General features: G+C 42.1%; 2 pseudogenes; one reads left to right on the top strand and one right to left on the bottom strand.

The window, feature by feature from the left end:
- Positions 1 to 398: 398 nt before the first annotated feature.
- Positions 399 to 2,006, bottom strand: LOC147429645 (uncharacterized; annotated as a pseudogene).
- A 1,493-nt stretch (positions 2,007 to 3,499) lies between these two features.
- On the top strand, positions 3,500 to 7,334 carry LOC147429644 (uncharacterized; annotated as a pseudogene).
- The last annotated feature ends 20,311 nt before the right edge of the window (positions 7,335 to 27,645 follow it).

Here is a 27,645-nt window from a genome sequence, read left to right as displayed (position 1 = left end):
GCTCAACCAAGTTTGTAGTATCCACTTTCGCATGCTGAAATAGACGACTGAATCTTGGCCAACGGCTTCGCCACATACATGTGTTGCCACACCAACCAGTGGATACATACCCTCAAATATTCTCATGTGCCTAATACACCTGCAATAGCTCATCGTACCTTGCTTCAAATATATCCTCGCTTGTTGCATGCATCAAATTCGACAAGCAATCGTTGTACACATCATCGCGCTTGTTTATAGGGACCTATGCACAACAACGCCGTGTGAGTACGACAATCAATTCGTAGACATGAGATGACATGAAGAACACATGAAAGAAATGACCTACTTGGGCAAGAGGTTCTCAACCCATGCCTTCTTGACATGAAACCAACATAGCAAACTTTGCATGCGACTTGTTACCGCCTTCCATCCTTGTCTTTACTCCAGCAAAAAGGATCTTGATCCACAACCTTGAGGATGGCTTCGAGCTCTTGCTGGCTCTTATCAAGGACAATGGATGTGGTCCGAACGTCACCTAGCCTTGCAAAGCTCATCTTGAACGTGAGCTCTAGGGCCACCTTTTCCTGGCTGGTACCCACATCATTGCTGCATAACATCAGCCGTATCGGAATCCCTATGCCATTTTGGTTTGGCAAGACTGCACCATAGAGCGGTAGACCATAAATGTTTGTCTTGAAAGTGCTATCCACGGCCTATGAGTTCTGACGAGAGAAACAAAGAGCAACTTGTAGCATCCACTCGTCTTGAATGAGGAGGATGAATGGCCGCTTGTTCTCATCAGGGTTTTTGGGATTGTAAGGCTACACAAAGATTACATGTCCATACAAGAAGTATACTTGAGGATGCATGCTCACCCATCTAGCTTAAGAAGTTGAGAATGTAGTATTACCTTCTTCAATTCTTGCAAACGTAGAGCCTCTGCATGCATCTCACCCCATTCACTACTTACAAAGTTACCTACAATGAAAAGAAATGTTGGATCAAATGCTATCAAAAACTCAACAGAGGAAAGGCTTCTTAAAAATTCCAATGGCAAGTTAAGTACCATGTGCGCATTTGATGAAACAGCATTTGCACCTCTTTTGGTATCATAAAAAGTCTTTAGATTACACGATCCAGCTCAGATGCATTTGCCATGTGAAACCTTTCCTTGGAGATTGACATTTTGGCGACATGGCGGCACATCCCAACATCAAACAAATCATCCATACATCATGCAACTACAGCTGAATGCACCGGCAAGTGGTAAAGGTCAGCACGTGAGCTAGGTATGTGCCCCGTGTGATCGCCATGGATTGCGATAGTCACCCTATCACCACCATGATAGTGTTGAATGGCACCACCTTAAACAAGCACCTACACCTCTTGGACTTTCGTTGTCGCCGCTTATTCGCACCTCTCCGATCTATGCTTCCACCTCGATGGAAAATGTATTCTTGTAGCCACTTATATGCTCTATGCTTCCTTAAAGATCTGACTAGGACCAGCCATGTGTGATGCTTTATCATGATTCTTGTCAACTGTTGCTCGACTTGAGATGTTGTTGTCTCGATTGAAGAGGTTGGGCAATTTGCGGTTCTGCTACTAATAGGCATCGCAACTACATCACGATCAATGATCTTCTCTTTTAGTAAGCGTCCACATGCAGTGATTGAGTCGTTTATGTAATCAAGAGGCAACCCATGTTGTCTCTTGTCTATGCACCATTGCTTCTGGACAGCCTTGAGAGTGGCATCCACTCCAAGATGATTTTCATGTGTCAAATGGCAATGGGCTGCATGAACAATGCGTGCCCAATCTTCGATAAAGGCAACCTTTAGGCCAGTAGATTTCAAGCGCAGGCAGCCTATTTCCAGCCCTATACCTGGACAAAGCATCAAGGAGTCTTTCATCCTATTCCACTTCTTTAAATTAAACAATCTCCGAACGTCAGTCGCTTGAAGTATTGCTAGTGACATTGTCTCTGTCCCTCCCAAATCTTTGGCCATTAAGGAGTATGTCATCTCGTCGAAGGGAAAAATGTTTTTGATGTGTATGAAGACGGATCTAAGGCAACCCAAGAGCATTGCGAATGCCAACATGCGACTGAGCTGGGACTACCCCCATTGTTTTGTGGTGAGTTATCCATGCCACTATCCTCATTGATTGGCCAGTCATCTGACGATTCTCCTTCAGTCGTCGTCTCACTATTGAAATATCCACTCAATGGCCGGTCTTCGATTACATTGATGGGAGGCATCTAATACACAACATCTCTTTCTCTCTCTCTCTCTCTCTCTCTCTCTCTCTCTCTCTCTCACACACACACACACACACACACACACTACATGGTTCAAATCCATGCTGCCTTTGAGCTTCCAATCTCCTACAAAGTCTTCATCTGATTACTGATTTCTAATTACCGTCTCAACTACCAGCCTCCCCTTCTCGTCCTCTCATCTCACCTCCGATTACTGATTCCTTATCTAATCGTTAATTTCCTAATCTAATCTCTGATTACACTGCATTCCTGCGAGGCAAATTTGAAAATGGGTTGCCCGCCCGAGGCTCATCCCGATGGCCATCTTGTCATAGCCATGTTGGCCCGTCATTTTCCACTAGGACTCCACCTCAGCCCATTCGCACCACGTTTCCAGCCCACGTCACCTTCCCGTCCGAGTTTACCTCCCGACGCCCCCGTTTACCAAACCCCGTCCAAGTTTACTTGTTTTAGTCACGTGTCGCGCCTCGATAGCTTCAATCTCACGGCGCCCCACTTCCGTGCCCTTGATCCCACCGTCTGGACTTCCATAAAGCTCCCGTGCCCCTTAGTGTTGAGGGAGGGGCAGGACCGACCTAGGCAGTGGTTTGTAAATGGGAAAATTACCAAAAACTCCCTCTAATTTGTGGAAATTCCCAAAATACCCCTCAAATTTCTAAAATTTCCAAAATACCCTTCTATCTATTTCAGTTGGATTGTTCAGGATTTCCTAATCTTTATTCCTTTTTGACAATGGAGATCTGTTCTTTAGTGCTTAGCATGTAATTTGTCACAAATTACCTCCCAAAAAAAAGACAATTAATGAAGCAATTCATCTCCAAAGCCTACATAACTAGGTCAAATTCTAGTTTTAGTATCTTGTATTGATAGAAAATCAGTCTTCTTATGAAACACTACATATTTTTTTATCATTGGATAAATTTACTCTCACAACTAGGGATATTTTGGGAATTTTGGAAAATTTGAAGGGCATTTTTGGGAATTTTTGACAAAATATGAGGGGTACATTGGAAATTTTTGAAATTTGAAGGGTATTTTGGGAATTTCCACAAATTAGAGGGGTATTTTGGTAATTTTCCCTTTGTAAATTGTTTTGCATTTTCACGGTTGACGTACTTGGCTTCTCAACTCCGACGTGGCAGATGGCATGACTCTTTCTTTTCAAACCTTTCTCAGCGGAAGACGCGTTTCCAACACCCCCGTCACCCGTGCTCGTGGCAAGCTACCTTTCTCCTCATCCTTTTTCTAATGACAGCAGATTGCAGCACGAGCTCACAATGCCATTAAAGTTCCAACCGTAGCTGCCTGGCGCACGCCCCTTCAGCTTCTTCTAATTCTCGCTTGGCCTTGCTTCTCGATTTCGTAGGTTGGGCAATTTGAGTTCTCTCTCTTTGGCAGAGATCTGTAAAAGTCGCCTTGTCGTCTCCTCTCCCACATTCGGCTATCTTCTTCAACGCAGTTGTATGTGCTGACACCCTGCGTTGCTTAATCGTCTGAAAAACATCAGTGGACGAGCTTCAACAAGAGCATTTGAATTGGCCTCCGTTTTTCTAGAAAGTTGAAGCTCCAGAAACAACAGTATTTTTTGTATGTGAGCAATTGTGACTGCTAGACGCAGAAGGCAGTGTTTGCTCTTCCTATGTCCCTCTTGAGGAAGATACAAAGAAAACATAAAGCTTCTGTTTTAAAGCGATCAACACAGATCGCTCTTGTGGATGTTGCCATTCATGAAGCCCTTCCAGTAAAGGTTTCAGCTCAACAAGGGGATGTGTCTGGTCAATCTTTGAATCACATTCCCTCTTATGCTACCAAGGTTGACCTTATTGCGACAGAGAGTCGGTTTTGGCCTTGGATTGCAAAAACAGGAATTTTATTGCTCCTCTCCTCATGGGCTTTCTATATAGGAAAGGTGGCTACGGTGGCGGTCACATTTTGTCTTCTGCTGGCTTGCAGGCTTGCTGCAACGGATTGCAACCATAGCAATGAAAGTTCAATTCATACAGAATTTCAACAAGCTGAACAAAGTGATGAGAGCATACCTATAAGCCTGGAGAAGAGATATCATGATCATAAGTACACAGTTGTTAAGTCTCCTTTGAAAAGTATCATTGTTGATGATGAGAACAAAGATGCAGAGATAGATGTGGAGGTTGGCACCTATAGCGAAGATGAGGAAACTTTTAGCACTAAAGCAAATGAGGATTGCTTATTAACAAAAAGAAAGCAGTTGGAAAGGTTGGATTGCATCAAGTTGCCTCCATCTGCTTTGCCTCTAGGGGAGGCTGTAGAACAATCTGCTTTATCTGATAAAGCTTCTCCTCAAACATGGTTTCACAATGCAGGCAGCTCTATCGTAGCAGAAAACTACACAATCGAGAATTCGAAAGAATTCAGAAAAGAGATCAGGTATAAATCAAAGGCTCTTTTGAGACGTTTAAGGAAAAAGGGGCCCCGCTCTTCCCCTTCCACCTCCATTGTGGTCTGATTCAGAAGTTACCAATGGCGTCTCAGCAGATGTCTGAGGGGAGTGATTCTGAGAGGACCGTTCATGGTCGTGCTGCCGCATCCAGACCTTCCCAAGTGTTGTCCTGGAGCAGATACAAGCATAGTTTTACTCGATCTTGCTACCGGACCCGTAGTCACCTGATCCTTTCATAGTGAGAGAGGATGGGAAAGTGGATGGTTGTACTGCTGCTTTCTTCAAAGCAAAGATGAAACAGAAAAATGTAAGCCCTCTATTGCATAAGGAGAATCATTCTGCTTGCAATCCTTTAACCACTACACCAGGAGAGGGCATGACAAAACTAGAATTGCCTGCCTTTGTTAGAACTACTCAAGAACTTCCACGGAGCACGGGAGGAACACATCAATTTGTAGGAAAGCCACTGGCCACCTCTATCTTGCAAGAATGTACTGCAAGACGCAACATAAAATTGGTGTATGCGGACTCAACATGGTCACGTGCTGCAGTTCTGGAGAGAGGAGAAAGAATTCAGCAGAAAGTCAGGGTGTGGCTGACATCACGACTTGCCATCATCACTACTGGTCTTTTGATATGCAAGGCACCATCTATCAAGCTGAAATTGGATGTGTAGGTGCATGCCACGCAAAATACACATGGCCAAAATATTGCAGAGGAAGAAGGAGCGACAATTTGGTTGATAACGATAGTGCAAATGCCAAAGTAGAGGGAGTTGATGAAGCACCAAATTCTTTTTTTTGAAAATAGAGGATGTGTCACGAAACAACGATAGAGGAATACCTGATGTAATGGTAACCACAAGAAGATTTAGAAATTTTCTCATGTAGAGAAACGGAGTCTTTTACAATGTTTTTTATTCAATGCACATCATCATGAGCTTCTGCTCGAGAGGCATCGCATACCTAGCTAGGTACGATTGCGGGCAGGGGACCACCGGCAGTCCCCTGTCCCCCATAGACAGTAATTTAAGCTCACAGGACATTTATGAAACTTTGTTGCCTCTTTTCAGTGGTGGAAGTTCGAATGTAAATTCCAATGAGGCAAATGTACAGTCTATGGGGGTTTTCAAAAATGTTATAGATCAGCCTATTATTGATGCAGATGTACATGATGTACTTGATGAGGAAAGGGCTGAAAATGAGCAGGCTAGAGGTATGCCAAAATGGCTGGTGTACATTTTGTGTGACAGTAAATTGGATACACCTTTGTCTACTCGTACTCGTTCAGGCTCTCGCCATACATCTTATGCATCAAATTGTTATGCTTTGGCTGTGTTTAGCTTACATGATGTTGAGGAACCTCTATCTTTTGATGAAGCACAAAATTCAGAAAATTGGATGGCTGCCATGCAATCAAAATATGATGCACTTATAGAAAATGACACATGGACTTTATGCGATTTGCCTCCTGGCCAAAAAGCCATTGATACGAAGTGGGTTTACAAGTTGAAACGTAAGCCGGATGGTGAGATCGATCACCATAAGGCTTGACTTGTTGCAAATGTTATGCACAACAAAAAGACCTAGATTATGAAAAGACTTTTTCTCCCACTTGTTGTATGACTACTGTGCGTTTTCTATGTGCATTGGTAGCTCATTTTGGTTGGGATGAACATCTATTAGACATTGTTACTGCTTTCTTGAATGGTGACATATTTGAGTAAGTTTAGTAATGCAATCTCACGGTTTTTTCAAGAAAGGACAAGAGGAAAAAGTGTGCAGATGTAAGAAGGTTTTGTATGGGTTGAAGCAATCTCTCGTGCTTGGTATGAAAAAGCTGACACTCATTTGGTCAAAGAAGGCTTTCGTAACAATCCAACAGAAAGTACATTGTATGTAAAGCGTGAGGGTGATGTACTTCTCATTGTGGTTCTTTATGTAGATTTGCTGATCATTGGACCAAATGAGAGACATATTGTTGAATTTAAGGCTGATTTGAATGTTACTTTCAAGATGAAAGATTTGGGGCTCTTGCATCATTACTTGGGTATACAGTTTAAGCAGTGTGATGGTGGTATTGCCTTGTGTTAGAAAAGTTACATAGAGATATTACTATGTAAGTTTGGACTTGAGGAGTGCAAACCTATTGCCACTCCCATGGAAATAGGTTTGAAGGATATGCTGTAGACTTCAACTTTAGCTAGAGGTGTTTAGGGAAGCCCATGGAGAAATGGAGAACTTCAGCTTGAGGAGAATGCAACCCTCAAGAATGCAATAAGCTTGAGCAGGGAAAGTAGATTCAAAATTCTACGGGGCAGAGCTTTTGGCAAAAAAAATTGAAAGGAAGAAAAGAGAAACAAGGTGATCATGAATTGAAGAGAACTGAGAGATGGTACAATAGAGAGAGAGAGAGAGAGGAAGGAAATTATCAACACATTTTTGGAGGGAACCCCTTTTAGAAGAGAGGGGGGGAGAAGCCAATAGAGAGAGAAAAGATTGGTTTTACTCAACTATTTTGAGAAAAGTTTAGTTTTTTGAATTTAAAAGAGATTTTCTCTTTATATTTTATAAAAGAGTACAAGTTTGACCACTTACTTTCAAGAACTGTCATACCCACCATTTCAATCCACATGGCATCTACCCATTTGTCCCTTCCATAATCTTTTTTTTTAACCCATGGTAAATAAAGAGGCCCCCTTAGACTCCATTCCCTTTCTAATGTTTATCAATACCTAATTGCATTTGGATTTTTCTGTAGTCTAATCAAGAGTACACTATATGTACGCAAAGATGAAGATGATTTGATTGTACTTGATCTTTACATTTGATGATTTGTAGATAGGATTTTGATGTCATAGATCTTGGACATTTGAGTTATTAACTTGGCATACAATTTGTATTTATCGAGGGGGGTATTGTTATGCATCAAGCAAAGTACATTGAAAGTGCTTCATTGTTTTGGATTTGAGTATGTCAAGTTTATGTCAACACGAGGGGGGATAGGTTTTTAAGTTCTCATTTGAGGATGCTAGTGATGATTTGATACTTCTCCATATCAAAAGACTATGGTGTCGTGCCGCTCCACTCCCATAACAAGAAAATGAGCAAAGGAATGCCAATCAGATGTATTTGAATTCTACATGATTATTCAGCAGTTATAAGAGCTTGCTAACAAGCGAAATTTTTAGCTAAAACAAGTGTTCCAGATGCGGCTCTAAGGGCCAAAAGATGTCTTGGTAATGCTAAATAGTGAGTATGCTTGAAGTGGTCATAGCTGGGATTTTAAATCAAAGTTGAAGTACTCGAAGTGCTCTACCGGCCTGTCTTTACGGCTTGTCAATCAGAGCTATAGATAAGAAATTATGGCAGCTTGAAGTTTGAATTGATTGCAGATTAGTACCGGATTGGGCAACTACAGCTGAGGGAATAAAAATGAAGTGAATGCACAAGCCTGAAAGGCTCGCTTTCTGAAGCACGTCGATCTTTTCAGATCAGTGATCGGAGTTACGGTTGCCAAGTTATTGGCCGTTAAAGATGCACCGAGGGTCTTTTCTGTATCAGTCCGGTCGGCTCAGTCGGAGTGCTATCTGGGAATTTTTGAGTTTTCGTCCATGTTTTGGAATGCAATGATGGCGAGGAAAAGCCAACGTGGCAGTGCTTTAGTTGACATGTACGCCAGTGCCCGCCCACTGGAGAAGGTTGGCGGTGCCTTGGCCAAAATGTATGCCTAAATGGTGCCCGAAGGCCGCCCAAAGAAGCCAAATTTAAAATGGCCGCCAATGGAGAAGCTTGGCAAGCTTGGCCGGCATGTATGCTCAAATGTGATGCCCTTACTATGGCCGTCCACCCAATAAAGAGGTTCAATGTCCGCCCATTCAATTAAAATGAAAGTTTGAGTGTGTAAGCGAATAAAGAAAAGCAAAGCCATGGCGGGCAGCTGCAGCCACGAGCGCAGGATGGGGAAGAAGGACTTGCGCCCGCTCGAGTGGTGATCCAATGAGGACGCCAAAGAAGCGGAAAACACTCAGAGGATCATGGCAAAGCTTTTTGACGCTAGTCTCGCAGTGTTTGAAGCTGCCCGAAAATCCGCCTGCCACGTCATCGAGTGGGTACCCATTAGCGACGTCGCTAATGGGTAGGCCCTTTTTTAGCAAGGAGAAAAACCATGCAACATATAAACAGGAGAAAGGGGGCTCTTGATCTCACTCTCGGGTATTGTTTTGGGAAGTCTCTCCCCTTCTTTTTGAGCGCTCTCTCTCTAGGAGGAAGCCAAAGCTTTTGATTACATTAAACTTCCCTATGCTAATCGAAGCCTAATCCTAAAATCCTTACTCAGGCTAAGCCTAAGCTCATGTTCCATTAAGCTTTCCTATGCTAATCCAAGCCTAATCCTGATTACTCAAGCAAAGCCTAAGCTCGAATTCCCTAAGCCAAAGCCTCAATCTTAAGCCAAACTAAACCTAACTTCGATTTCATTAATCATAAACTCATTAGCCAAGCCTAAGCTCGGTTTACCACAATCTCTAAGCCCATTCAAAATTGGAATTAATCCGATAGCCATAAACTGATCCGGACCACCCAAGGCATTGGAAGTTGAAGGCAGAAGACAGTACAAGGCAGTTTAATTGTGATTGTCTTTATTAGCACCTGGATTAAGACAGGTTAAACTTTGCTAAGAGCATAAACGTTTCCATTAATATTTGATTAAGCAGGGATACTGTTTCTTATTAGGATTAAGCTAAACTGTCTGTTTTAAGCTCTGTTCCCGTTAATTGTGTCTACTACAACTCTTTTCCCCGCACCTCTCACAGCCAGGGGCCCGGTGCTTTCCCGGCTCACCTTTCAAATACAAATCCCCCGATATTCTTGGTGAACCCGACGTGAAACGAGCCGGGGTAAGCAGTGTTGTGGAGAAAGATGTCGACACCGCAAGAGGCAGCCATGCAACAAATGATGCAGCAGTTTGCTGCATACATGCAACAACAACAGACTACCCAACAACAGTATAATCTGCAAGAGAGGATCCATAAAGCTCGGCACACAGTTACCGAGAAATTACAGCGATTTGAAGGCCGGGATATTAGCAAGTTTTGCAATATCTACGAGCAGGAAATGGAAGATAATGGAATCGATGATCAAAATGCAGTGGAAGGATTCCATTTAATTGCGGAGCCTGAACTTAGGAGCCGAATAAAAGAAATTCAGGCGGTTCAAGGCCGGAATTGGCAAGATTTCAAGAAGGCGCTTCAGGAGGAATACTTCCTTGAGGATTCACAAAGGGTAACCAGACAAAGCTTTATGAAGTGGGTGCAGAAGAAGAACAAAAATCCATCTGCACGAGAATTATTACGGGAATTTGAGAAGAAATTTGAGCAACTGTCCTCGACAGAGCAACGTTCAATGAAAGATCAGAAGGTTGAACTATGTAACATTTAATGGCCTAATAACTTATGTGTAGCAAAAATTAGCATGAACATAGTGGGCATTTCATTAGAATAGATTCCTAATGAGAATTACAAGAGTGCTTGGGTGGAGAGAGCAACAAAAAGCATAACACCTAGTTAGATAGCATTGACAATACTTTCAAAAGAGAGAGAAATTAAGCTATTGACAACAGTTGAGGACCGGATTTTCATGGAGCTGGTCCCCCCTCCAAAAGGCTTTGTATTATGGTTTCTCCCATCAAGAGGGACATTGTACAATACAATTCTTTGTGTTCCTTCAAGACTAGCTAGTGCAATGAAGATGGAAACTTCATGCACTAAGCAAAACACTTAACAAACACAACTTGAATTATCCCCGTTCTCAGACCCAAGACCTCACACACCTTCGAAGATGGTGAGAGCTAGCAGGGTATGAGAGTAGATTGAGAGGAAGAAGGAGTATCTTACGAGAAAGACGTACATATCCTCACATAATCACTCATATGTAGCATAGCTTAGCTTAGTAATTAGCTTGGTAGAGGATATGAGCATGCATTGAATCTTGGCTCTTGGTTGGATTTGCATCCACATGCCAAGAGAGTGTTGATGTAGGCTTCTATCTCACAAGCTTGGAGTAGGTGATGAGTTCTCCATTAAAGCTTGGGAAGAGATAGTCTTGTCTTTCTTCACACATGAGCTTGTGTGAGTGTGTGTGTGATAATGCCTTGCAAAAATCAGCCCCCCTCTCTCTCTTGGGCGAGCCCTCTTGCTAATTGCTCTTGTTGAAGCCTCATTGGCCCTCCCCAAGTCAAGACAATTACAATTAAGCAGCATAAGTGATAGCCTTCTGACATGTGTCTCCCTTTCCTCTTTTGTGAGAGATTTAGGTAATTAAATAATTAAACTAAACTCTCATTGGACCCCTTTGCCTCCTGGCCAATAGGAATCAGGCAAGCCATGGGGCTCCTGAATGCTCATTGGACCCCTTGGGAGACTGCCCAATAGTCTTCTGGGAGACTTAATTCTCATTGGTTTCTTTTATTAAATGTTTTAAAATTAATTAAACTAGATTTACTCTAGCTTAATTCTCATTGGTCCACTTCAAGGGTCATCCAATAGAAATTGGGCACACCTTGTGGGCATCTGGCCTAGGGAGCTGACATGTGTCCCTCATTCCCTTTGTGTAAAGGGAGCCTCTGTGTGTGTGTGTGTGTGTGTGTGTGTGTGGCTTTCTCTCTCATCCCCTACCTTTAGGGCTCGCCCCCTCCCATGTAGGGATGTGCAAAGACTTTTAGGGCACACACAAAGCATCCAATTTTCCCTAGGGTTGACCTTTGGACACAACCTTTGAATTTTGGAACCTTAGCATTTTGGAAGTCTTAATGGGCTGAACCTTAGGGTCTTTTTAGCCCATTGTTGCACATGGCTCTTTTGCAGATGGCCCCCCATTTGGATCCCTATTTTCCCTCCTTTGGATCCCTACTGTGGCCGGTCTGCTAGCTTAACCAATATTCTAGCTTTTTCTCCCCTGGACTTCCCCACATTAAATGATCATTTTAATATGAGAAAATTATTTAGGAGAATTAGATATTGATTATTATGACATTACCTCTCTCTTGAAATCATAGTCGTCCTCGACTATGGTGTAGAGAAGATAAATCATGTTCATGAGTCCTTTTCTTAGCGGGTAGAGGATCCCTATGTTTCCCTACGACATCATTCCACAATGGATGACTAGTCCATTTGGCGCTTGAGAGCATGAGGCTGCCGCAAGCATGTCTGCACATTAGTCGTATCAGTCTTCCATAGTAGAGTGACAAGCTCTACTTGGTGTTTGGGAGACGTCGTCTCCGCAAACTTGATCTAAGCATGCATACTACTTCATTTTTGTGCACAAATATAGAAAAAGAGAGTCTTCTAAGACAAAAATTTTGTTCATTTTTAACATTTTGTACATTTGCTTACTCTTGGAAAGCATTGTAAGCATTGACAAGGTTTAGGTTATCCTTTAATTGTATGCCTTGCATCCATCTAGCATCTTCAAAAGGATAATTCTTAAACTTAATAAGATATCGTCGGATAGTCTTACCGCCTGTTAGTACCTTGTCTTCATGTCGGAGAATGGACTCGGGCTGCAGCACCTCTTCTTGGTCCTCGATCTCCGGTGGGTCTTCAATAGTTGGTTCTTGAGGTGGCTCTCCTTTGTAAGGCTTTAATAGGCTCACATGAAAAGCATTGTGTATGAGCCAATGATTGGGCAACTTGAGTTGATAGGCCATCTCATTGATTGGCCTAATAATCTGAAAGGGACCATAGTACTTTTTTGCTAGTTTAGCATAGTACTTTTGGTGACCCGTAGGATTCTTGCCCGTTGTGTGCCTTAATCGAGCCGTGGGAAACTTTAACAAGACCCAATCGTTTTCTTTAAAGGCTTGGGCTCTTCTGTGCTTGTCAGCAACAGCCTTTTGCCTTTGCTGTGAGATAGAGATAGCATCCTTAATCTTTTGGAAAGATTCTTGTAGGTCTCGGCTATACTCATCTGCAGCGAAGATCTTCCCATGTACCTTAAGTAGCAAGGGACTTTTTGATCTTCCCTCAATTACCTCGAAAGGTGCTTTTCCCGTGGAAGTATGTACAGTGTTATTGTAAGCATACTCCACTAAGGGTAAGTACTTCTCCCATTGGGATCTTTGATCTACTTCCGTTACATAGGCTTTTAGTAGATCGAGAATGGTTAGGTTAGCTATTTCACTTTGGCCATCAGTTTGTGGATGATAGGCCGAAGAGAAGTTTAGCCTTGTTCCTAAATTCTCAAAGAGACCCTTCCAAAAATTACTGGTCATTCTAGGATCTCTATCCGACACTATGGACATGGGCAAGACATGGTACTTGAAAATTTGTGAAATAAAGAGGGTTGCCATTTGATGGGCTTTGATAGTCTTTTTGACAGGTATAAAATGAGCTTGTTTACTAAACCTGTCTACTATTGTCCATATTCCCGTATTCCCATGGATAGACTTAGGCAATCCAAAGATAAAATCCATGGATATGCTCTCCCATGGTGAATTAGGGATTGGCAAGGGTTGAAGCAATCCAAGTTGCTTCCCTCTATCAAATTTTGTTTTTTGGCATACCACACATTTCGAAACATACTCTTGTATGTTCACTTTCATGGTAGGCCAATAGAAATATGTTTCAATTCCCTTTAAGGTAGACTGAATCCCTCTATGCCCCGCATAAGGTGGAGCATGAGATTCATACATTACTTTCTCACGTAGTGAGTTAGTAACGCATAGTCTATTGCCATAGAGAAGATAACCATCTTGTAAAGTAAATGGTTCTTCTTTCTTCCCTAATGCAAGGGCTGAAATCACATCTTTAAAATCGGGATCAATAGCATACTCATCTATCATTGAAGATAGATCATTGTGAGTTGCTATGGAAACCGCATTCACTCTCGGCCGTCTTGAGAGTGCATCAGCTACTTGATTATGCTTGCCAGCAATGTGAGCAATATGAAAATGAAATTGCGAAAGGAAATTTGCCCACCTCATTTGTTTGTCGGAGAGCTTGGTCTGCGTCATGAAGTACTTAAGACTTTGGTGATCTGTTCGCAGAATGAAAGGAGTCCCCAATAAATAGTGCTTCCATGAGTCTAAGGCATGTAGAACTGCAAGGAGTTCCTTTTCGTATATGCCTAGAGCTTGCTCAATAGGGTCGAGCCTTCGACTCTCATAGCCTATGGCGTGCCCTTCTTGGAGCAAAACAGCTCCAAGGCAATCACCACAAGCATCGCATTGGACCTCAAATGGTTTTGAGAGATCCGGTAGTGTAAGCACAGGTTGAGAGATAAGCTTTTCGAAAGCATTGTTCTCCTTAGCAGACCATGTATACCTAACGCTTTTCTTTGTTAGGTCATGTAATGGTCCCGCAATTTGTGAGAACTTTTCTATGAAGCGTCTATAGTATGCACACATACCTATGAAGCTTCTTAGTTCATGAAGATTCCTTGGTTTAGGCCATCCTTTTATTACCTCTAACTTGGATGGATCCATTTGGATGCCATCTTGAGAGATAATGTGACCTAAATACTGAATCTCTTGCAAGAAAAATTCACTTTTCTTTCGATTAACATAAAGTTTATTCTCTCTTAAAACTTGAAATATTACCTGGACGTGTTGCTTGTGTTCCTCCAATGAATTAGAGTAGATGATAATATCATCAAAGAACACTCCAGTGAAGGTTCAATGAGGCCTGAACAGCTTCTCCATCAAGCGCTTGAATGTGGCTGGTGCATTGGTCAAGCCAAAAGGCATGACAATGTATTCGTAAAGACCAAATGTAGTACGAAATGCGGTCTTTACAATGTCTTGATCAACTATCCTTATTTAATGATAGCCACTTTTTAGGTCAACCCTACTGAAGTAGGTCGATCCTTGTAGCTTATCAAATAGGTCTTCTACCCGTGGAACGGGAAACCTATTCTTGATAGTGATCCTATTTAGTGCTCTATAGTCGACACACATACGATATGTGCCGTCTTTCTTTTGCACTAATAGCACAGGTGAGCAAAATGGAGATGAGCTTGGCCTAACCATACCCTTCTCAACTAACTCATGCACTTGCCGCATAATCTCCTCTTGTTGAGCTTGAGAAACTCTATAAGGAGGTTTATTAGGCGGTGAACTTCCTGGAAGAAGTTCAATTGCATGGTCATCATTACCTCGTTTAGGAGGTAGCTCACAAGGGATGTCGTCAATAAAAACATCTTGAAACCCATTGAGAAAATTGGATAACTCTAATTCCTTTTGGTTGCTTTTATTTTCTTTTGCTAAAGCATTAGGTTCATTTTGAGAGTCTTTAACAAAAATCATGTACACGGAAATAGAGCTCTTTATTGACTTGTTGAAAGCTGGTGTATGTACAATGGGGATGGTGTTACCCATTTCCTTAGCATCTATATACATGTCTTTTTCCCTGAACTTAAAGGAGATTCTCGTTTCAGGAAATTTAACATCGGCAGCCAGGCGGTCAAACCATGGTGCCCCTAGGATTACATCCTCATGCTTGAGAGGAGAGATAAAGAAGTCCTCTTTGTCCACATAGCCTTGGACATGAAGCCTCAATTTCCCGATTAAGGGAGTGATTGAAGCTTCTTGCCCCTTGAAGGCACTGTCTGCGGGTAGGACATCTCCCATCTCGTAGGATTGTATTCCTAGCTTGGTGGCCAACTCTATAGATATAAAATTATGAGTAGAACCAGGGTCAAAGAGAATAAAAGCATCACCAGGGTCAAAGAGAATAAAAGCATCATGTTCTCTTAACTTTCCCCAAGCATGGCATAGAGGAGATCCTTTGTGGTGAGTTTGGTGAGTCTCCTCCTCTTGGATTTCAACCAAGGAAGCTCTAGGAGGATCTTGGCGGTTGTTCTTTTGGGGACAAGCGCGGTACGCATGCCCTTGTTCGTCGCACTTGAAACACCGGTTATCCTTACGATAACGCTCAAGCTCTTCAGGAGAGAGTTTATTCTTACCTTTGAAAACTCCCTTCTCTTTAGCTTTGTTGGAGTTTCCCTTAGGAGACTTTTGGACATTGTCCTTCCCCTTAGGCTCATTGGAACCCTTGTTTTCCGGGGGCTTATTATTTCTTTTTGCCCCCGTTTGGGCAAAAAGAAATAATAAGCGACCATAGTGTGGTGTATTACCGCCGATATGGTACGTTGTCTTTGGGAGTTGACATACTCCGCCATTTCTTCGGTTAAGCCCGCACAAAATTGTTGCTTTTGCTCTCCAAAATACAAATTTTTGAAGACAGTGGCTTTGAGTTGTAGGTCCCAAAACTTGTCTACATATTTGTGGATAGATTCATTGGGAGAGAGCTTTAAGCTTCGCCATTCGGTGAGTACTTTGTCTTTGGCATCGGTGGCCAAAAACTGCTTCATAATGGAAGCTCTTAAAACTTTCCATGTTCGTGGAGCTTCAGCGTTGGCTCGTAGGCTAGACCACCATTATCTGGCGGACTTTTGAAAGTGCATAGCTACATGGCATAGCTTAGAGGACTCCGTGAAGCCCTCATCTCCAAACGCCTCATCGAATTGTTGGATAAAGGCCAAGACTTTGTCCGTAGCACCAAAGGTACCATCATAGGTAAAGAAAGAGATGCTCTTCCCTCCCTCTTTGAATTTCTTCAACTTGGACGACCTCTTCCATGCGGCATAGGATTTCCTATGGCCTCTTCTTTTTTATGGTTCAAAGGTTGCACCATCACTTTCTTCAGAAGGTGAAGAATTTGAAGAAGGTGGAGAAGAGGGTGACCTCTTTCTCGCCTTTTTCTTGTCTTGATCTTTGTCGTCTTCACCATAGCTTTCATAAGAGGAAGAGGATGAAGAAGATGGAGAAGAGGGTGTCCTCTTTCTCGCCTTTTTCTTCTCTTGCTTTTTATCATCCCTCTTTGAATTATGGCGTGGAGAAGAGTGTGATGGTCTTCTCCGCTTTGGTGATGATGGAGAGCGTTTAGCCCGCCGTCTTCGTGGAGCCATCTCCGTCGAGGTGGCGGGAGACTCGCTTCTTTCTCGTTCATTCGGTGGAGGCTCTTGAGTTCTCCTTTGGGAAGGAGATGCATCATCAAGAAGTAAATTCTTGAGCCCTTCATATGGATTCTCTTCTTCTTCCCGAATCCGAGAGAGACCTCTTTTGGTAGTCTCACAAGGAGGCTTCCTAGGTGTTCTCTCATCATGGTGATGAGCTTCGAGAATCCCGTGAGCACGGAGCTGCCGTTGCACTTCACTTTGGAGAGATGGATTGCCCATGGCTTGTTGAAGCCTATAAACAAGATAGTTAACAAGCATTGAAGCATCATTAGTAGCTTGCTCATGAGCAAAATCAAAGTTATCAACATTAATTTCACTCTCTTTACTATTGTCACCCATTCTAACAACTTTTAGGTGTAAACTTTTTAGGTGTACTTTGGCACTTCAAGCCCTAGTTGCTACTCCTCTTTACCCCTTCAGAAAAAGCACTCAAGCTACTGTACCCGCGGCTCGAATACCATTAATTGCAAGGAATAGAAGAGAGGGTCTTTCGACACCAAAACAGCACCGGCTCCTGTCAAGCTTCTAATAGCTCAATAGTGGTTAAGCCGTAGGCAAGCCCCGTAGGACTCCACTATTAAGACCATAGCTCTCGACGGTGATGCCCCGTTAATTGCACGAAGGTAGGCGCACTGCAAGGCTGAAAAATCCCTATTCTACGTACTCACAGGCAATAAATAATACCAACCATTTGTAGCTAGCTTGAGGACCTCCCTTCTTGAGCAAGAAAAGAGAAACCTTGAGCTCTGATACCAATGTAACATTTAATGGCCTAATAACTTATGTTAGCGAAAATTAGCATGAACATAGTGGGCATTTCATTAGAATAGATTCCTAATGAGAATTACAAGAGTGCTTGGGTGGAGAGAGCAACAAAAAGCATAACACCTAGTTAGATAGCATCGACAATACTTTCAAAAGAGAGAGAAATTAAGCTATTGACAACAGTTGAGGACCGGATTTTCATGGAGCCGGTCCCCCCTCCAAAAGGCTTTGTATTATGGTTTCTCCCATCAAGAGAGACATCGTACAATACAATTCTTTGTGTTCCTTCAAGACTAGCTAGTGCAATGAAGATGGAAACTTCATGCACTAAGCAAAACACTTAACAAACACAACTTGAATTATCCCCGTTCTCAGACCCAAGACCTCACACACCTTCGAAGATGGTGAGAGCTAGCAGGGTATGAGAGTAGATTGAGAGGAAGAAGGAGTATCTTACGAGAAAGATGTACATCTCCTCACATAATCACTCATATGTAGCATAGCTTAGCTTAGTAATTAGCTTGGTAGAGGAGATGAGCATGAATTGAATCTTGGCTCTTGGTTGGATTTGCATCCACATGCCAAGAGAGTGTTGATGTAGGCTTCTATCTCACAAGCTTGGAGTAGGTGATGAGTTCTCCATTAAAGCTTGGGAAGAGATAGTCTTGTCTTTCTTCACACATGAGCTTGTGTGAGTGTGTGTGTGATAATGCCTTGCAAAAATCAGCCCCCCTCTCTCTCTTGGGCGAGCCCTCTTGCTAATTGCTCTTGCTGAAGCCTCATTGGCCCTCCCCAAGTCAAGCCAATTACAATTAAGCAGCATAAGTGATAGCCTTCTGACATGTGTCCCCCTTTCCCCTTTTGTGAGAGATTTAGGTAATTAAATAATTAAACTAAACTCTCATTGGACCCCTTTGCCTCCTGGCCAATAGGAATCAGGCAAGCCATGGGGCTCCTGAATGCTCATTGGACCCCTTGGGAGACTCCCCAATAGTCTTCTAGGAGACTTAATTCTCATTGGTTTCTTTTATTAAATGTTTTAAAATTAATTAAACTAGATTTACTCTAGCTTAATTTTCATTGGTCGACTTCAAGGGTCATCCAATAAAAATTGGGCACACCTTGTGGGCCTCTGGCCTAGGGAGCTGACATGTGTCCCTCATTCCCTTTGTGTAAAGGGAGCCTGTGTGTGTGTGTGTGTGTGTGGCTTTCTCTCTCATCCCCTACCTTTAGGGCTCGCCCCCTCCCATGTAGGTATGTGCAAAGACTTTTAGGGCACACACAAAGCATCCAATTTTCCCTAGGGTTGACCTTTGGACACAACCTTTGAATTTTGGAACCTTAGCATTTTGGAAGTCTTAATGGGCTGAACCTTAGGGTCTTTTTAGCCCATTGTTGCACATGGCTCTTTTGCAGATGGCCTCCCCCTTTGGATCCCTATTTTCCCTCCTTTGGATCCCTACTGTGGCCGGTCTGCTAGCTTAACCAATATTCTAGCTTTTTCTCCCCTGGCCTTCCCCACATTAAATGATCAGTTTAATATGAGAAAATCATTTAGGAGAATTAGATATTGATTATTATGACAAACTGTTCATTCAGGCTGCTCATCCACGACTTCAGAAGAGTCTAGTGCAGGTGCTGGAGGATTCAACAAGAGAATTGGGCTTAACATCTGACTGGAAGATAGCCAAAGAAGCAGTAAATGTGATCATGAAACGACAGATGAGAGTCGATAAGTTGATCGTGGCTCACATCATGGATGTTGTGGAAGAGGAACCTAAAGAGAAAACAACCTCGGCAATTCCAATGAGTGGAGGAGCCAGTTCTTGACGAATTGGTGAAAGGTATTCAAGAATTAAATTTGAATTTTAAAGCTGTAAATTTGATGGGCTAGCTGCAAAGGGGTCTACTTCTGAGCCTAGCAACCTCTACGCAAAGGGTGGGAACGATGCATGTGGTGTGATAGTGAAGACTACAAATAAGTTAAAGAATGTGATGAATTTAATGAAGCTTACAAAAGGAATGTGGTTTTTTGGAAGGACAAGAAGATTCACCTTAGGGCAACGGGTGAGATGCTCCGCCTGAACTTCGGTAGGGGCGGCATGAAAAAGATAGTTGAAGAGATTCAGCATAATGTTGCTCTCGTGGAAGTAGCTACATATGGGCTTGCGTCTGCGAAAAGGGTGATGATGATGGTGCAGGTACCAAGGGTCAATTGTGCCTTATGCTTTGAAGACAATAGAAATAGGGCAGGTTACTTTTGGGAAGCCGCGGCAAGTAGGGAATTCAATTCGAGAAACCACAGGGTGGACTGATTCAGTGGATTCCCTCTCAGTGTATGCATTCATTGCGAAGTCTCAAGCTAATGAGGCTATGGTGGAGGAAAAGCGGAAAAGACATGAAGAAGTTCTTGGGACATCGAAAAGCACAACGAGATTTAACAGAAAAAAAGAAGAAGGACCTACTCCTAAGTCCGCTCCTGAAGTGGTGATGGAGGAGGCACCGAAGGACAAAAATCAAGGTAAACCTAGGGGACCCTCATATAAGCTTAAATCTGACATTGAATTAGCTACAGATTTAAAGAAAGTTTTTGAAGAGAGCATTCTGAATAGCAAAGTGGAGCTCACATTGGGTGATATTTTGGGCATGGCCAAACGTGAGTTTCACGAGGAGATTATTGATATTATCAAAAGAAAGCGGCAGATACCAAGTGAACAGGAGCCGGAGTCAGTTAAGAGCCAGACGGTTCACCACATTGAAGCAATTTTGGATGACCCTGAAGAGTATTTAGTAGATCTTGAAGAAGAAGAAGAGTCGAGGTCTGTGGTGGTGTCAAATCCAACTGTACCAGAGGTAAGACATTTTCATTTCAATGAAGATGAAGACAGTGAAGGCTCTCGTTGTGTCCAAGCGAACAAAGTGATGATACCTCTATGATGACTTTGAATCTTTTTGACAAGGTTTTTACTTATGCAGACCACCCAAACAAGGCAGTCACGTAGTGGTTTCCAAGGGGAAACCCTTCCAAGGCTTGGCCACTTACAATGGGAAGGTTTCATAATTGGAGAAAGCTTTCCAAGTAGGCATGATTCCTATTATGCATATGGTATGATTCTATGGCCAAGGAGCTAGCTAGAACCCATTAAGTCAAACAACACACGATTCTACATGGTGAAGCAAGGCTTCTACACATATGAACATCCTACATAGGCAAATCCACCACGGGGTGATATGAATTTTGGTGCCAAGGGCGGTAATTCAAGCATGTTGGTAAGCCAGTTCAATTCCAACTTTACAAGTTTGCACTTATTAATTCTTGCATAATTTTCTACAAACCAGCTTGGCAAGCAAAAGTTTCTTCAAGAAGAGTTTTGCAGCCCGAGAAAATTTGATATAAACTTCCAAAGCTACCTCCTTTCAATATTGTGTAATCTACAATACTTTTATGATTCTCAGTGCAATTCGACAAGGTCGATTTTCTTTTGCATTTGCATCTGTATGTCAGCAAGAGCATGTGTGGGCTATGAGCACACAAGCTCCATCCTATCTTATCTTTTCAATGTACTTATGTGAAACAAGGCTTCAATGTTAGGAGTATTGTAGATGGAAATGGTGCACACATTGCTCTCTAGTGATGGGGTTCTCTGGATGCAGTATGCAGGCGGACTCACAAAGCTAGTTCAAACCAATAAACATTGCAAAAACATGGAAATAGAACTGAACAATAAATTGAACAATGAACAAGAACTGAAACAATAGACCAGACAACCACAAGACCTCCAAGGAAACACCCTTTATATAACCAAATGACATACAACAACTAGTCTGGCTGCACCCAAGCCAAGACTACGACTACATTGCAAGGTACAAGGGGGATGTAGAGGCTGAGGTGTAATGGAGAGTGCAGTGGATGCAGGTACAATTGAAACCCACAATGTACTAGATAATAGGTGTCATGGATTCTTGAGAGTCAGTCGTTGCCTGCATCATCGCCTATGTCATCGTCTACATCATTGCTAGAAGGCTCTAGAAGAATCTAGAAGGATTTAGAAGATTCTAGAAGTTGTAAAAGTATCAAGGAGATTCTAGAAGTTTCTAGAAGCATGGAGAAGATTCCGAAAGAATCTAGAAGTTTTTGGAAAGCTCTAGAAAGTTGAAGAAGGATCTAGAAGGTTCTAGAAGAACTAGAAGGATCGAGAAGTTTTTAGAAGCTTGGAGAAGACTCCGGAAGAATCTAGAAGTTTCCGGAAAGCTCTAGAAAGTTGAAGAAGGATCCAAAAGGTTCTAGAAGAACTAGAAGGATCAAGAAGGTTCTAGAAGATTTTAACCTCCTCAAGAAGAACCTAGAAAGTCCTAACCTCCTCAAGTAACCTCATCAAGCACTAGTATAAATAGGGGTCTTGGGCCACAAGCCCCTCAGTCTTGCCAACACCAGTTGTGAGGCTCCTATGAGGAAATCCCTCTTCTAGTTCTTGTCTTTTGTTCAAGTCTTGTCCTTGCATTCAAGCTTTGTCTTGTACTCAAGTCATGTAATCCAAGTCTTGTATCTAGCTCTCTTAATAAAGTATTAAGTCTTATAATCAATCTTAAGCTTATCCTCAAGTCCAAGTTCTTGTGCATTGTGAGCGCCTCCTCTTACTCTCTTCTAGCCCTATACACGCTCATAGCAGTTTGGCAAGACTACCATCTCTTAATCTTCTCAAGCCATCATGGAGCCGACGATGGAAGGTGTCATGAACACATTGCAAAGCATCCAAGCTCAGTTACAAGAACTTCGCGAGAGTAACGCTCAACTTCAAGCAGGGCAACCCCTAATCTTGGGACCGGCGTTGCAAAATCTTCAACGTCAAATTCAAGAGCTTCAAGAGACAAGCACACATCAAGCACAAGCTGCAAGATCTAGCTATTCTCAACAACATAAGAAGGAGCCAAAGGTCAGCATGCCTGAAAAATTGATGGGACTAGATCAAAGTTTAGAGGTTTTCTCCAACAAGTGTGTCTCTTCATTCGAATGCAACAAGAGCGTTATCAAGATGATGCCTCTCAAGTAGGCCTTATTGGGACCCTCCTCTCGGGTACGGCTGTCTCTTGGTTTGCTCCCTTACTTGAAAAAGAATCTCCTCTTCTTCATGACTTTGAAGCTTTTGTGCGGGAGTTCTCTGCAACCTTTGGGGATACTGATAGAGCAAGGGTTGTTGAAACCAAACTTAGAAATCTCCGCCAAGGATCAAGACCTGCATCTGTCTATGCATCCGAATTTCAACAGCTCACTTGTGATCTGACTTGGCATGAGGAATATTTCATTAGCCAATTTTGGTGGGGATTAAAGGATGACGTAAAAGATCTTTTATTGACTATACCAAAGGTTCACACACTAAGCGAGTTCATCTTTCAAGCAATAGAATGTGATAATCGACTATTTGAGAGGCGACAAGAGAGGCGTCTTGGGGCACCATTGCGACCCCAAACAGAAGTGACACATAATGGCTACACACCTCAATAGGGCCATGAATCAAGCATTGAGCCCATGCAAATTGATTCAGCACGGTTTCAACCTCTCTCAACCCAGGAGAAGCAAAGGTGACGCATTAATGGCTTATGTATGTATTGTGGAGAGCAGGGGCACATAGGTCAACAGTGTCCAAGGAAGAGAAGGATGAAGGTTCATGGTGCAATGGCCTCAACGTGTTCAGAAAACATGGACGTCCAACCCCAATAGAGACCAACCGGTTGGACAAAAGACAAGCAAAAAAAGGTCTCTTTCTTCCCGCTGATTCCACTTCAAGTTTTATGCTACCAATCAAGATCCATATGCCAGGTAGGCACATGGATTGTGAAGCATTACTAGATTCAGGCGAAACGGCGTGCTTCATGGACAAAGAATTTGCAAAAGAACAAGGCATACCACTTGTGGAGAAGTCTAATCCAGCAACTGTAGAAGTCATTGATGGTCGTCCCCTCGCTTCAGGGGACGTCAGGTATGAAACTCGCCCCATAGAAGTAACATTGCAAGAGCATGTTTCAAGAATAGAGTTCAATATTATACAAAGCCCAAGCAGTCCAATTGTTATTGGGCTACCGTGGCTTGAATTACATAATCCGAACATCGATTGGAGGGCTCGGAGAATTGAACCACAAAAAGTCCAAAAGAAGAATGGAAGGCATAATAGGCCTATATATCTTGGAGCCAAGGTCTTCATGCGTGCAGCCAAAAAGTATCCAACTTTCCTAATATTTGCAACACCAATCGACACGTCGACAACAAAAATCATGGAGGCATTGCCATTTCAATATCAAGATTACAATGATGTTTTTGAGAAGAAGAATGCAGACCTCTTACCGGAGCATCGACCCTATGATTGTGCTATAGTGCTTCAGGAGGGAACCCAACCCCCTTTTGGCCCAATATACAAGCTATCTCAAGATGAATTGGTAGAATTACGGAAAAATATTGATGAGAATCTTGCTAAGGGATTCATACGGCATTCAAAGTCCCCAGTATGAGCTCCATTACTCTTTGTAAAAAAGAAGGACGGAACTCTCCGGATGTGCGTGGATTATAGGGGCCTAAACCAGATCACCATCAAGAATCGCTATCCCCTTCCCTTGATCCCAGAGCTTCTTGAGCACCTTGGCAAGGCAAGAATATTTACAAAAATAGATCTTTGTGGTGCTTATAACCTAGTCAGAATCAAAGAAGGTGATGAATGGAAGACAGCCTTTCGGACAAGGTATGGCCACTTTGAATATACCGTCATGCCATTTGGTCTCACAAATGCCCCAGCTGTTTTTCAACATTTAACACTAGGTTGGTAACCTAACAGGACATAAAAGTGTCCTTTCAGGGTTTTGAAAAAAACCTCCAAAACCATAGTAGATCCACTCATTTTGTAAAATCCTTTCATGAGGTTATAGTTAAAGGCCTACTACACATGGAAAAAATAAGAAACTTGTAAAATTTCTCATCTTTTGGTCACACCAAGCCTCCAAAGTTGATGGACCAGTACATTTTCATCAAAACAGTCATTTCTTACGTTTTGTTGCATAAAAATAAGATTAGGGATTTTTGTAGGACTTGAGATAAATTCCCTAGTTAACTTCAATGGGTTGGTGATCAGAACATATGATTGCTTCTCACTCACTATTTTTTGTTTTGCCAAAAGAAATAGGTACAAAAAAGTTGGATTTTTACCATTCTGCAAACCTATCATCAAAGTTTCTATAGCCACGCTCAATACAAATAATATAGGCATGTTTTCTTAGTTCCCTATTGTCCTTTAGGTTTATAAGGAGCCATGGAGCATGTCAAAATAATAATACATCTCTTCCCAAGGGGAATCTTGGGGACAAAGATGAAGTGCTAAATACAGCAAACATGAAAAAACTGGGTTCAACATTATGAGTTGTAGAATCCCATAGAAACTATTCAATATCTAGCCAAATTTGATCCTTATGACTAGATATGGTTACTACTTACAAAATGCATGTAGTTGTCACAAGAAACTAACAATATTGAAAAAGCTATACTTGTAGACTAGAAGGTTTCGTTTTCTTCTATAATTGTAAAAATCAACCATCGTTGTCTACTATGCAAAATAGGGTATTAGGTGCCCCAAAACTCAAGGAATATTAGCTTTATGTTACAATATGCGACATAGAAAATCAAAACTGCATTTGGATATCATGAAAGCCACCAAAAAAATCATAGAAGAGCTAAAATTGGCTAAAAAACAGGATTTGACAATTTTTGTAATTTGGTCATAACTTACAACTTTAACATTTATTTCTCCCTAGAAGCATCAGGACATGTTGAGGACTACTAAAGATAGTTCTCTAGCATTATAGACCTCACAAACATGAATTCTAGAGTGGTATAGTTGCAAAAAATTGAAAAAAGCCAAAAACAGGACCCGTTTTTTCACACAGTTTAGGTTGTGAAATGTTGTGCAAGGACAAGGTTAAAGATGGAATTGATATTCCAAAAAAATGTCGAGTTTTTTTCAGCTTATGAGACAACTTTCTAGACAGACAGAACCTTAAAATCCATTTTGAAACTCTTGACATAATTCAAGGAAAATTGTCACTTAACAGGACATAAAAGTGTCCCACGGCATAAAAGTGTCCCATTACCAACCTAGCGTTAACGAATGATATCTTTTGGGAGTATTTGGATTATTTTGTGGTGATATATTTGGATGATATCTTGATATTTTCCAAGGATCAAGAAGAGCATGAGCACCATGTACGATTAGTGCTTGAAAAGCTTCGTGCATCAGGGTTATATGCAAAGTTGGAGAAGTGCTCTTTTTATCAATCTAAGGTGGAATTTCTTGGTTATGTAATTTCTGAAAAGGAAATTTCCATGGATCCCAAGAAGGTTCAAACCATCCTTGATTGGGAGATACCCACCTTGGTAAGAGATGTTCAATGTTTCCTCGGATTTGCAAATTTTTGTCGTATGTTTATACAGGGATTTTCCAAGGTGGTTACAACACTCACAAGGTTGACAGGCCATAATAAGTTTGTTTAGGACTCAGAGGCCGCGAAAGCATTTCTAACTCTCAAGGAAGCTTTCACGACCACGCCCATCTTAATTCACGCAGATCCTACAAAGCCTTTCATCCTAGAAATAGACGCTTCAGATTTTGCCCTTGGCACTATTCTATCCCAAGTAGGAGAGGATGGTCGAGTACATCCAGTGGCTTTTCATTCCGCAATTCTCAGCTGCAAAAATCAATTATAAAATCCATGACAAAGAGCTCTTAGCAATCATCGACTCCTTCGATACTTGGAGTCACCTACTTGAAGGAGCTCCTCATAAGATCACTGTTTATACAGATCACAAGAATTTGGAATACTTCATGACATCTCACGTCTTGAATCGTCGCCAAGCCAGGTGGAGTGGTATCCTATCAAGGTTTGATTTTCTTATCTCTTATAGACTTGGCCGTCATTAAGCTAAGCCAGATGCCTTATCAAGAAGATCCTACCTTGCACCTAGAGAAGGCGACGCAGCATTTGATCACTAAGAGTCAGTGATTTTGAAACCTGAGCAGCTTAAGCTAACTGCCACCATGAGCCAAGATCCTGAAGATTCTACTTTTCTTTCTAAGGTAAAGACGCAAATTGCCAAAGATCCACTTGATCAGAATACTAGACAATAACTACAAGGACAAGAGTTTAATGAGGACTTTCAAGAAATTGATGGACTAATTTACTCTAAGGATCTTTTCTATATTCCGCCAGGACCAACACGCTTGGAGGTACTTCAGCAACCGCATGATCTTCCATCAGCAAGGCATTTTGGGGTTAATAAGACAATTGACCTTCTCTCCCGTGACTTTTGATGGCCTCAAATGTGGAAGCTTGTCAAGGAGTATGTAGGCACTTGTGACACTTGCAATAGATCAAAGGCCCCTCATCATCTTCCTCATGGGTTACTCCATCCCTTGCCCATTCCAACCAAACCATGGTCATCCATCTCCATGGATCTCATTGTAGAGCTACCCTTGTCACAAGGATTTAACTCCATTTTAGTAGTCGTGGATCGGTTTACAAAAATGGCACACTTCATTCCAACCACTAAAACCATCACCAGCAAAGGTATGGCCAAACTCTTTCTACAGCATATCTATTGTTATCACGGATTACCGGATGACATAGTTTCTGATCAAGGCCCACAATTCATCTCTAGCTTTTGGAAAAGCTTATTCAAGCTACTCGGAGTACAAACCAACCTCTCCTCAGTCAATCACCCACAAAGCGATGGACAAACAGAGAGAGAGAGAGAGAGAGAGAGAGAGAGAGGGAGAGAGAGAGAGAGAGAGAGAGAGATTAAATCAAGTTTTGGAACAGTATCCCCGTTGTACTATCAATTATCACCAGGATAATTGGGTCGAGCTCCTACAGCTAGCAGAATTCTCCTATAATAACAGTTTTCATGCCTCCACCCAACACACTCCATTCTTTGCTGATTATGGTCAACATCCCAAACAGGATATCCACAGACACTATCAAGTCAAGAATCCAGTTGCTATTCATCTTACACAACAATTATCTGCAATTCACAAAGAACTTACAATTCATATCAAAGAAGCTCAATCCAAGTATAAGGAAAGTGCAGATCTCCATCGCATGCAGCATCCAAAATACAAAGAAGGGGATAAAGTGTGGCTCCTCTGACG

Source organism: Adiantum capillus-veneris, chromosome 22 (assembly GCF_014529385.1).
Source record: "Adiantum capillus-veneris isolate H3 chromosome 22, ASM1452938v2, whole genome shotgun sequence".
Lineage (NCBI taxonomy): Eukaryota > Viridiplantae > Streptophyta > Polypodiopsida > Polypodiales > Pteridaceae > Adiantum > Adiantum capillus-veneris.
Note: the sequence above shows the minus strand (reverse complement) of the source record. Positions and strands in the feature narration are given on the sequence as shown.